This window comes from Lissotriton helveticus, chromosome 2_1 (genome assembly GCF_964261635.1).
Source record: "Lissotriton helveticus chromosome 2_1, aLisHel1.1, whole genome shotgun sequence".
NCBI lineage: Eukaryota > Metazoa > Chordata > Amphibia > Caudata > Salamandridae > Lissotriton > Lissotriton helveticus.
The window spans coordinates 1685999811-1686012857 of NC_136059.1; the positions used below are offsets into that span (position 1 = coordinate 1685999811).

General features: G+C 47.5%; 1 long non-coding RNA gene across 1 annotated transcript in view; it reads right to left on the bottom strand.

Annotated features, from left to right (window-relative positions):
- Positions 1-13047, bottom strand: part of LOC144818847 (uncharacterized) — a 197778-nt gene that overhangs the window by 6724 nt on the left and 178007 nt on the right. The window contains exon 2 of the long non-coding RNA XR_013607169.1: positions 2382-2414. This is a non-coding gene — a long non-coding RNA (uncharacterized LOC144818847). The remainder of the gene's footprint in view (positions 1-2381; positions 2415-13047) is intronic.

A 13047-nucleotide genomic window follows, 5' to 3' on the forward strand; every position in this document is an offset into this window, starting at 1 on the left:
AATGTGGGGTACCTGCAGCCGTATTTCCAGCAGATTGGGATGCAGAAGGGGTTTGTCCAGTCACTAGCCTTTGTAAAAAATTACCTGGTGGGTAGTCAATACATTTGGTGCAGGTATCGCTTGTCCTGCTTATGACTGCTGTTGAACCGCAGACGGATTAGGTATTGGTTGGTGGGACAGGCAGTTGAGGCAGGAAGGATTGGTACATTTGGAATGGGTGCTAGAGGTGCATTTCCCTGCTGACCCATCTGTAGTGGTACATTTTGTGCCTGTGCGGCAGGTATGGGAACCTGTGGGACATATGGTGGGGATTTTCCAATAGTCTCTCTAATACCTCATCCTTGTCCACATGTTCTTTTTCTTGTGTCACAAATGTCTTGTTAGTGGTTATTCTAAACTCTCTGTCCATACATTCAATACTTTCAGTTTGTTTTAATTGATCATATGCTTTGACTTTCTGCAACACCCCCTTTTGTGTTCTCGTTCCTTCTCTTTTTGTTCTTTAATTACTAGCATTGTAGCATGTTTTTCCAATTTATTAAAACTGTCCCCACATTGCTTGTCTGACCTTTTTCTCAAACAATCATTGCTGCAAATATTGAATTTTATCTAGATCAAATGAACCGTCCAGCGGCCATCTCAAATCCTCAAACCCCTTAGTATATCGATGCCATAGTCTGTTCCACAAGTTCACACCTTTCCCATATTTTTTCATCATCTTCCATGCAGGACTACCCCCAACTGGGACTGGTTGGGACTCATCCAGGCATGGACTCAGCAACGACATGGTGAAATATATTTGATTAGTTTGCTCATTGTGCCTTAAAGTCAAAGATCATCTAAATGAGAAAACTTACCAATACAATCAATACAGGCCTATTTACCAGGTCCAACCTGAAACCCAACCAATGTAATGCAATAAAATTCTCATTACCAAAAATAAATCAATAATTCAAAAAGCCTGTTACAAAATAACTCAGAACAATCTCACCAGGTATTTCCTGAAGATGTCTGACTCTCTGTACTCTGCAATTCAGTCACTTTTCAGTTTGGAACCTCTGCTGGGGAGATCCTGTTGCCGAGGGACAGCAGTTCAGGACTTCAGATGGCAGCTGCCAGAAACTGGTCTCATTAGCAGGGGCCCCAGCAATCCATCAGCCTTGGGTCGTGTCACTTCAGGCACAGGCACAAATGCTGTCGGATTTCTCACGTATAGGCCCCACGTGGGCACCATTTGGGGAAAACGCACTTCTTGCCCAGTTTAAATTCAAAGGGGTACAAGGAGTCGGAGGTAAAACAGATCCGTTTATTCAAGCTTAAGCGGATACAAAACCAAAAAGGAGAAAGCTGTTCCTTGAAGGTAATGAACAACTAAAAATAATTTTCCTTTCATATTTATACTATACTTCAAACAAGTCTGCTTACAGACTTCACTCTCCTTATCCATTGGAAATTTCCTTCCAGTTATACATACAGAAAGAAAGAATAGCTAACCACACTATATTTTCAAGATAAGTGATCACAAGCCATCGCTAATTGTAATTTGAATCGAAAAAGACCAGTATGGCTTTCCATCTCAGAGAAGCACAAATGATTAACAAAATATAATTATTCTAGCAACGACTGTACTTTTCCAAGGACTTGGAGAAAAAATAAAAGAATGCACAATGTCAGGGCGTACATGGACAGTTCCTCAGACAACGTTGTACAAAGTCAGGTGGATTTAAAAAAAAATTCTGCACTCATGTTCATATTATATAACCTTTTCCTCAATAGACCACTGGGATATATGCAGAATTTTCCCCAGCTAGTGGCTGCGTCACTCTCTGAGTTGGCTGTCGACTATGCAAATATACTTCTCCTTCGAGATTTTAACTATTGGGCAAAGGAAGCCAGTGGTGGCCAACTGTCTTTAGACCTGACTGACACTCAAACCACTTTCAACCTTGACCAACATGTATTTGTACCTACTCACAATAAAGGTCATACTCTTGATCAGGTTTGGACTTCCAATTTAACCATAGCTCACCTCATTGTTGCTCCTTGCATCTTGTCAGATCGTCACGTCATCAAATTCACTTTACAAGGCTTGTCCGTTACAAAATCCCCTACCCATATTGATATTTCTACCAGAAAATGGAAGGGCATGGACTTAAATTCACTCTGTAATACATTGTCCCTTTCTTCGCTGACTCCCAGGGAGAACCTGGAAGATGCAGCGGAAGCCTTATCTGACTAGCTCACGTGTGTTTGTAACACTTATGCCCGCTCATAAAGCCAAGCCCTTCTGCTGCAACAAAGCTTCTAAATGATTTTCAGCCGAGTTAAAAGCTGCTAAACTTGAACTCCGGCAGGCAGAGCGGAAATCGTGTCCCACTTACCTTCCAGAAGGCAGGGCAATGTACGTCCAATGTCTAAAAAAAAAAAAAAAATTTATATTACAGGCAAAATCTACATTTTTCTCTAATACATTTCTCAACTCTGGAAATAAAACCATGGATATTTTTTAAACGGTCCAAGAATTTACTAATCCTGATAGACTATCTCCACCTATGGTCACTACTGAAACTCTCTCCAACAATTTGAATTCCTTTTTCATTGAGATAGTAAAAGTCATAAAAATAGCATTCTATCTAGCATACAAACTTTTGATATATCACCATAAAATAGAAACCATAAGACATTGGCAGCCTTCCCAATCATCAGTAAAGAGCACCTCTCAGAGGAGATGGCCACAGTTAAGACTGGCTCCCTGAAAGATATATGTCCCCTCACATCCAAAAAACCAATGATTTCACGCTTTCTGGACATAGCCATCTCTTTTTTGAACGTATCTCTCACCCAGGGCAAAGTCCCCCACTTCCTTAAGGAGGCTGTAGTGATACCTCTTTTAAAAAAATCTGGAGACGACCCGGCAACACTAAACAACTATAGACCAATTTCTTTGATATTTATCTTAGATATTAGAGACACATCTTTGCTCTTTACTGGAGGAATCAGGCTTTCTTGACTCCCATCAGACCGGCTTCTGTCTGTCACGTTCTACTGAGTCAGTCATCCTCATTGTATTGGATGACATGAGGAAGGGGGCGGATCACAGGATCACTCAGGCCCTGGTCCTCCTTGATCTCTCATCAGCATTTGACACGGTTGATCATGCTCTTCTGATTGATCGTGTCAGCTCTGCTGGGCTCTGTGACACTGCCCTCAAGTGGTTGGCCTCTTCTCTCAAAGATCAGACTTAATCAGTCTCTCTCCTCCCTTATCACTCTGCTAAAGTCCCTTTGGACTTTGGGGTGCCACAGGGATCTTCCCTGCCCCCTTTCTTGTTTAATCTTTACATTCGCCCCCTTATAAAATTTCTTCAGGAGCAAATTTACAATTATGCTGATGGCATGCTGCTGATTTTCTCCATCAACAACACCACAGACTCCAAAGCCTTATTTTAAAACACTATGCTGTATATTCAGGACAGGGTGAACTTTCTCCAGCTGAAGCTTACTTTGGACAAAACCGAAGTAGTGGTTATTAACAACAAACTGAACCACTGGAATCCCTCGTTCTGGCCCCCTGAACGGGACACTGCACCCTTGCCAAAAAATATGATTAAAATCCTTGTAATTCTCATTTTTGAGGATTTGTCCCTCAAGCCACAGATTGGAGCTGTATTTTCCCTCTGTTTCTTCCACCTTTGGAGAATAAGGAAAATTAGGAGATACTTTATGGAGGAAGCTGTCATCCAAATCCTTATTGTCATGGTGATTTCTCGGATCAACAGTGCCAACACACTCTACCTCGGACTTCCAACTGGTCTCCACAAAAAAGCTTCAATTAGTCTAAAATCAGGCAGCTCGGCTGGTCTTCTGTCAGCCTCAACACTGCCACATTAAGGGGTCTATCAGGATGCCACCCTAGAGGGGCTGGAACCGGACGCCAGTGGTACGGCGGTCACGGACCGACAATCAGGTTGCCACCTCCATGGTGGCGGTGGCATGCCCCATCCACAACATTGTGGCGGGAGGTGATCACAGCACCGCCTGCCACAATGCCATGGATGCACCTTGTGCATGGAAGTGCAGGGGGTGCCATAGGTACCCCCCATGTGTACCTCCCACCCCCCAACACTCTGGGGGCCCGCATCGGGCCCCCACAGTCATGCACCGCATGCCTTTCCATGGCAGCAAAAGGCAGAAATCTGCTTGTATGCTAATATGGATGGCGGTGTCTTCCAGACACCACACCAAATCCAGCCCCTATTCCGCTCGGTCAACTGGTCAACCGGCGGAAAACCAGCGGATATGCCCAACTTTATAATAGACCCCTAAGTCTCTAATGAAAAAGCTTCACTGACTTCCAGTAGTCCAGAGATCCATTTTTAAAACAGCATCCACTATTCTCAAGGCTCACCATGGTAAAAGTCCAGCTTTTGGGTCCTCCAGAACTCAGCGCTACACTCCCAATCACTGCCTAAGATCATATCACCACAACTCACTTTCGGAGCCAAAATATAAGAAGAGACCTAGAGGGGCGAGCTTCTCCTTTCTGGCTCCTCACACCTGGAATTCTCTCCCTCTCATTATTAGATCATCCTCTAACTACATGAGTTTTATAAAACACTTAAAAGTTGGCTGTTGCAATATGCTTATGTTTAACCTGGAGTTTAGTTGCTGTCTTTGTTACCCTAGCGTAAAGAGACCTTATGGTGAACATGCACTGTATAAGTGGCCTATAACGTAAGACATTCATCTTTTATCTTGGGATCTTAGGCCATGACGGACCCGATAACCACTTCAACTTCTCTGCATTAAGCGCCACATTCACACATCAACTTAAATCAACGCCGCATAACACCACGCAGCCATTTCAAAATATTGCAATTTAAGAATAAGCAATTGCAATGCACAACCCTATTGGCACTCACACTCCTCTGCTGCTACATGCCATTTCTGAACCGCTCGATCTTCATCAATCCTTCGACCTAACCATGGGCTTTTGGGATTGTGGCTGGACTTGAGCAATTTATAGATAGGATACCCTAACACCCTCACATCAGTGGATAAACCCTCCAACATGCTACAAGATTTGATATTGCGTTTTCTGGGACCACTCGTTTACCATGGGTCCTCCAATGGGCCTTTCTAAACCCAAAGGAGAGGTAATAGGAGTTAAACTTTGCATTTACATTCAATCAAAATTTCAATTAAAAATGCACCATATTTGACTACACAATGAGGACCAGGAATCGGTAGCCAAGTTTAACAAGGTTTATTATAAATTAACAATCAAGTTCAAATACACCACTCTTAAAACAGTTCTGTAAAGGTACAGAATAACAACTGGAAGCCCCAGCCGCCTAATAAAATTGAGGCAGGCTAGTATTAAACAAACAAGCAGTTCTGTGGTTGCGAAACAGAAAAGTAGCATCAATATCCGGTGCTTAGAAAATAATGTTAGACTCTCTCACCTAAACATTAGTAATCTAGAATTTCAAAGCCCAGAGAATGGTTAGGTAATAAAGAACTCACAAATCAGGGAATTTCCTTCAAGGAAATCAGGACAGGACAATAGGATAACAAGCAAGAAAGTGTTAGCATCACAGAAGCTCGGTCAAGAGCCTTCTATTGGTCAGAAATAAGTGTTAACCCATACCACACTTAAGCAAGAATCCAAAAGGGAGGCATTGAGGTTTAAACCTCTAAAAGTCCATTTAGGTTGTAGAGACTGCCTGTTTTTCCATGTATGTTCATCAAAGTCTTCTTCTCAGGCTCTTTCCCCTATCTTTTGTACAGTAATGTATGTATTCTAAACTAGCAATGCCTGTGAATACCTGCAAGAAATGTTGTGCTAGCAGAAAATGGGGCATGGTGAAATAAAGGACTACATTATAAGGTCAAGTTGAATATGAATTTCAAAGGTACACATTTAAAATGTATGTGCATATTCAAACACAAATGTATATAAGTTTCTAATACATTGTATTGAAGTTATTTTATGTGTGTCATACAGCAAATCTTTATTTCAGTCGAGCAAAAGTATGACGAAGAACTACATTTAAATGCATACATTTGTAACATTTATTGCACACATTACATAAACTTTGTAGTTTCAAATAAGATCACATTTTATTTGTATGAGAATGGTTTCAATCACAGTTTCGAGTCAATATATGTTAATCACAAGTTATAGCACGTTTAGGAAAGTTGAATTTCTTCTTCATAGTAAATACATTATCTACTTAGAGAGGAGCAATTATGCTGAATTAAAAGCCTACCGGGACGAGAGGAGCACGCAGCGCCATCGGGCAGAGCCGTGAGGTGAACGGCTGTGTTGTGGGTGGTCGAGGAGCGCCGCTAGCCACCATTGGACTCCAGCCCCCAGCAGCACCAGGGGCGACGCGCCCGTCACGCGTAGGGAGCGCCAGGAGGCGCTGAAAAGGAGACGCCCCCTCTCGCACCGCGAGTCACGCGCGGGCGGCGCCGGGAGAAGCCCGGGACAAGGGCGGGACAGTCTAAGACAGTCCGAGACTGTCAGAGACTGGACTGGGCACGGTATACTGCCCGCATTGGCTGAAAAATATCTGTTCAAAGTAAGAGCACCCGCACTTTGTTATTTGTTGCTAATATTGCTCCCTCTTTTCCCCCTTTTAAACCAGCAGTGTTCCCTCTGTTTGTAATTGCCCGGTTTAAAAACCTGTTCCCTGTTTATCTCTATCGAGGATGCCTAAAAAGAATATCACTGTTGTGGAAAACACCATGGATAACTACATGGTACATGTAGTAACTAAGATTAACAATGATAGAAGACAGTCATTGGGTTTAAGTCAATCCCCCATCTTACACCCTATGAGTTCACCACCTAACTCCCCATGGATAGACATTACGCCCCAGGAAGCAGGAATTCATATTCTAGATACTGAGACACTAGATAGTGAGATTCAAAACCACAGTGTTCTCCTAGAGCTTGATCAAGACTCACTCCATGTTACCGACACTGAGTCGCAGCCTGATGACGTTGTACAGGATTCTCCTGTACATGCGGTCATACAGGCAGACAGCGTGGTTGAAGATCCCCCAGCTCCAGTGCCCAATACACGGGCGATTAGAAAATGTAGAAAGACACAGTCAAATCGAGGAGGGAGGAAGAGGGTTGCAACACCCCCAAAAATTAGGGATAAAAGTGTGGGAAAAGGGGATGTTAGTAACAAACAGTTAGTTGATGAAGAATTATTATTAAGTAGGCTAGCGGATATGATTGATAGCAAGCTTAAGGCTTTCATCAAACCAGTGGTGGCTAGACTCGACAAGCTCATTACCGAAGTGAAGAAATTGGGCATGACCCAGAAAATACTAACGGATGAGTTAACAAACCTGTCAACCATAGTCACTAACTTAGCTAATACTACCAAAGAGCCTAACATGACAGAGACAGAGGGAGGTGCAACTGTAACCCAGTCTAATTCACCTGGACACACATCAGTAACACATAATACCCTTTTAACGATAAGGTTACACTACCGGTTCATACATAGACCATATTCTATTATCTGTCGACCTTGCTAACGCTGTTTCGAACTTCCATATCCAGATGAGTACTTATAGTGATCATAATCCTATGTGTATTAAATTGGGTGGGGGAATTTTTGAACAGAGGAAGCCACGAGTAGATTGTGGGTCAACAAAATGTATAAACGGGAAACGTCGCCTAAAATGGTCAATGGTGAACCATGAAAATTTGTATAATTCTATTAATAGTACCTGTAGTTCTGAATTTTTGACATGTACATCACCTGTATCAACACCGCAACAAGTCCTGGCATCCTTTGAGGGTGTCGCAAAAGACAGTAGGTTCAATGTTAACGGTGACAACTAGAGGGAACTTAAATAGTAATCCTAAATGGTTTGATAATGATTGCTCAAAGGTTGGCCGCGAGCTTAAGGTAGCACTAAAAACTAAACCTAGAGACCTAGCGCTTATAAAAGCTACGCGTACCAGGTACAAAAAGGCTCTTGCAAAACGCAAAAAAGAAGTAAAAAAAAATGTATGGGAGTCCCTTTTAGACCCTGAAATATTAAGAAATAGTGCTAAGTTCTGGGATATTATAAACAAACCTCTTTTTGATAACTCAATTGACTCTACCCTGGGTACAAATATCCCAGAAACAGAGTGGGTTAACTATTTTAGCTCCATTTTTAAAAGCGACGAGTTGCAGAAAGAATGCTCACTTGTTACAGCAAAGGGAAAACCATTGCACTTCACAATAAACGAGGTCGAAAAAGGAATAGATGGGCTCACTAGTAACAAGGCACCAGGACCGGATAATCTTCCACCGGACCTTTTTAAATCCTGCAGATCACTATGGGCGCCAGTACTCACCGCAGTATTAAACGCGGCTGTGGTCTCTGGTTGTCCAAAGTCATGGGGGATATCAACCATCGTACCCGTGTTCAAGAAAGGGGACCGTAATAGCCCCCTTTGTTACAGACCAATTTCTTTGATTAATTCTATTGTCAAAGTAGTGGGGGGCGTAATCTTAAACAGATTGGTCGCATGGGCAGACGAAAATAACATAATATCGCCCATCCAATACGGTTTCAGACCCGGACATTCTACGATTACCCAGTGTTTGAATTTGTACCTAATCATAGGGAAATACACCAGGGCCCGACAAGGTACAATTCACATGGCGTTCATGGATCTATCGTCGGCATTCGACTGTGTGAGCCGCAGAGAGCTCTGGACAGCCATGGCAAAAATGGGCGTAGAGCAGAATCTAATTAACTTACTAGCAGATATGCATTCTGATACAAGGGCAAATGTCCGGTATACACGAGACTTAAATGTGACAGAAGAATTCAGTGTACGCCGGGGTGTCCGACAAGGATGCATCTTAGCCCCGTTCCTTTTTTTTAAATTTTTTTTAATTTTTTTTTTGGAAAACCTTTATTGACATTTCAACCAAATACAAGTATGGGCCTACAACCCCCGGGGCTGGCCGCTAAGCAGTTAGATTAACAGAGAGCAATTTTTAATCACATGCAGCACCTCGGGGAGCAGAATCATCATGCTAGCGTACTCTCGGTCACTGAACATCACCATTAGAAAAACAGGATGTAAAAGGTTTTATAGTATAGGATGGAAGGATCAGGTGCCAAACAATTTCCCAGCAGCGAAAAACGACAGGCAGAATAGTAAACGTGTCAACAGTAATCGGTCAAATCAATGGCGCTAGAACAGGCGGTTCAGGATGTGAGGGAATATTACGATCAGTTCGCGCCTGCTAGTCACCTGCCCTAAGACCCGGAGAACACCACGAAAATTGAGGCACAGATGAAAAAGCAGTGATTGATACCAAAGGAAACCCACTGCACTGACCCAGAAAAAGAAAAAGACAAAGAAAGATAAGAGAAGAGAAAAAAGGCCATAGAAACAAAAAATAAAAACGAAAAATCCCCTCCCCCGACCCTCCACCCTGCACCCCTGCAGATGAGTATGGCCCCCCCCAGCAGTGTGCCTGTCGCCCGAGAACCAAACCCGAAATATAGAAGAAACAGAGAAAAAGGAGAAAGAAAGGAAGGAAACCCCACCCAACGGGGAAGTGGAGGAGGGTGATAGTCTATGCGCTCCCGGTCTCTCCCCACCGCCCTAACAAAGGGGGCCCCCCTAGGCCAGCACGAATAAAGTTGTCTACCATACAAAAATGTCCCGGGGGAAACCAGAAACCCCCCGCCCCGGAATCCGTCTGTTAATGAAGCAGTCCCGTTACCAATAGATCCATCGTAAACAATTCAACCCACAATCTCAGCCTTGGCCCCGTCTATCAAAGTTGCCGAGTCCCTCGGATAAGTAAAGCCCCATCCCCGGGAAGACCAAAGTCAAACAAAAGCAGCCGGAGCTTGGGCCAGCAAACGGGAGAGGAATAGCAGATCCCAACGCACACGGCTTGCACAAACGATGTCCCTCCCCGTCTCCGAAGCCAAGCATCGGTACATCCGCCATGTTGGGAGACCGATTGGGGAGGGGGTGCGACTCGTTCCGATACATATTATAGTGTGGGCCAACAGTGTCCAGGATGAGGGAGGCAGTGAAATGGTCCGATAACTGTAGGACCGATGTTTCCGAGAACGTAAGAGAGTCACCAATCTCAGCACACACGATGAGTTCCAGTTCTTCGGGGGCAGGCACAGCTTCCAGCACCGGGTCCAAACGCGCCACTAGGGTGCCCAACAGGAGGCAGGTCGGCTGCCAGGTCTCTAAAATCAAATCAGGGCTTGCTCCCGGTCCTATGATCCCATCTGCTGCCGACAGTAAATGATCGACCTGGGCCCTCACCGTCGCGTGAAGCGCCGCAAGTTCCGCCATTACCATCCGCAAGGAAGGGCCACATTGGGTCCGTTCCGCCAAGTTCCATACGTCCGCAGACATAACGATCCCCACGGAGAGGCGCCTTCTCCGGGGCAGGATACGCCGGAGCAGAAACAACCCTTGAGGGACGGGCCAGCAGCACGCAGCAACGCGCGGCGGGACCCCCACCCCGGGGCACCAGCGGTGGTAGTGCCGGGCCTCCGGGCCGGGGTCCCCCACGACGCAGCACCGCGCGTCACCCGTCACCTCACCTCAGGTACAGCACCAGGCAGCAGATGGTTGCAAAGTAGTCCAGAGAAATTTTCAAAAGTTCCAAGGACCGGACCCAACCACTCTCCTCAGTCCGTTGTTGTTCACTTTGGACCGGGGTAGACCAGCAATCGAGTCCCCGGCTTCCAGTCTGGGTTAGGCCTCAAAACATTTTCGATGTTACCTCACCCCAGAACATCAGAAAAATTCCGTGGTCACACCATAGGGGTGCCGACTAGTTCACCCACACGAATCCGGGGCAGGAGATCAGGATATTCGACAGGATAAGCGAGCGTAGGACGGAGGTCAGCGGAGCCGGGAGACTATGCGGCCATCTTGGTTGATGTCGTAGCTCCTCCCAGCCCCGTTCCTTTTTAACCTATATATAAACGACCTGGAAGAGCATCTTTTAAGTACAGGAGCAGACTACCCCTATATAGGCCATAAAAGACTGCCAGTCCTGCTTTATGCGGACGACGCAGACCTTTTGTCTAGAACCGCTAATGGTCTTCAAACATTACTAAACTCCTTTTTTACATTTATGAAATCTCGTGATCTGAGTATAAATAACTCTAAATCCTTCGTAATGAAGGTTGGCCAAGGTAGTAAAAAACCAAATTGCTTAACTGTAAATGGGGTAAAAATCCCGACAACAAAAACATTCTCCTACCTAGGGGTCCTGTTCGATTGCCAACTGAACTGGGGACCCGTAGTACAAAAAAAGAAGGGAGAGATAGTTAGGGCAAATGCTGCAATACTTAATTTTGCAAGAAAAATGGGAAATAGGGGGCGTGGCCAAGATGGCGACGGAGTGAGACGCTTTCTCGTGTCCCTCCGGCGCCGAGCCCAGCTGCGCATTGTTATAGCACCTGAGGCGGCCTGCACTTTCGCCCGCGTGAGATGGCTGTGTCCCCTGGCACTGAGGGGTCCGGCCCGGAGCTTCGGCTGTGCACGAGGAAGCCCGGAGACGGCTATTGCCGCGACAGCGACCTGTGGCCCAGCAGTCCCCGGCCTTGCGTAGGGAGGAGCACCGGACTTCCGGTCCGCGACCCGCGGTGCAAGTCGCGGGCGCTGCCGGGATCGCAGCAGAGTCAGGCGATCGGCCTTTGGCCCGAGGCGCTTCTCCCCTTCACCCCACCGAAGGCGAAGCTTGCAGCGGAGCGTCGCTGGGGAGGACCGGCTGGCCGGGTGAGTGCGGCGCCCTCGCTGCTTCCCCTCCCCCCCCGGCCACGCTTCAACGGACCTGGGCGGCGGCCCGGCCGCGACCTCCTCCCCCCTCTGCACCCGTTACTGAGGGCGCCCTGCATTAGAGGGGGGGCGTCGAGGCCCACCACAATCGGGGGGGCCTAGAGGGGGACCCCGGACTACCTGCGGCTGATGATTTGGGCCCCCGAGCCCTAAGCACTTGGCGGGCGCGGGCCCTGGGCACTGCTGGGGGTCGGCCGAGATCGTGGTGGTGCACGGCCTGTTGGAGAGCCCCGGCCTGTTGGTCTTGCGCTGCCCCCCGTGGTTTTGGGGAGCGGCCCTGCGGGCGACACAGGAGATCAGTTGTGAGGAGCCTGCAGCACTGGGGGCCCCCGGCAGCGGAGCTGTCTTTCTTCAGCACCATCCTTGAAGAGTGTGGGCGGCTGGGACGCCTTCCTGAGAGCGGGCCCCCTGAGTTTGATCGCCTGGAAGGAGCCCCCGGGGGAGACCCGGTCCCCCCCTGCTGGTGCCACGCCTGGGCCTCTGGGGTGCAGAGAAGTTAAGAGGGGCCCTCCGTTGGGGGCCCGACTAGTGACCCACGCGGCCCGGGTGGGGAGAGGAGAGCGCTGTGCAGCGACGGGTGGCAGTGGTGGGGCCACACAGAGGCCGGAACCGGGAGTTGGGGAGCCGTGCTCCTGGGCTTCTAGAGGAATCACCGATGACGTTACCCCCTGGGGCGGAGTGCTAGAGGCAGACGCCTTACCTGCGGACTGAGACCTGCTTTATTGTGGAGCCCCAACTGTGAGGAGGCCGGTACACGTCCTGATCCCCGGAGCGGGTCCTGAGGCGCCCCTTGTGAATACCGAGGGGGCGGCGGTTACCCTACCCGGAGGAGTCGCGATGTCCTCCTCGCTTCGTAAGGGGAAGGCCGGAAAAGATGGCGCAGCAAAATCTTCGCAGCAACCACGGTCCCCTGGTCCAAGCGCCTCGCCCAGGAACTCGGACGATGAGGCCCCTGCCACCAAGGCCTTCATGATGGAGCTCTTCGCCTCCATCAAGGAGGACATCTCTGAACTTCGCGCCCAGCTGGCTTCGGACCTCCGGGAGGTGCGGAGGGACGTGGACGACCTCGGAGAGAGAGTGGCCACGCTGGAAGACCATGACCTGAACGGGGCAAATGACATCCATCAGCTGCAGCAGGACATAATTAGGCTCACGGAGCAGAACTTGGATCTTCAGGCCCATACGGAG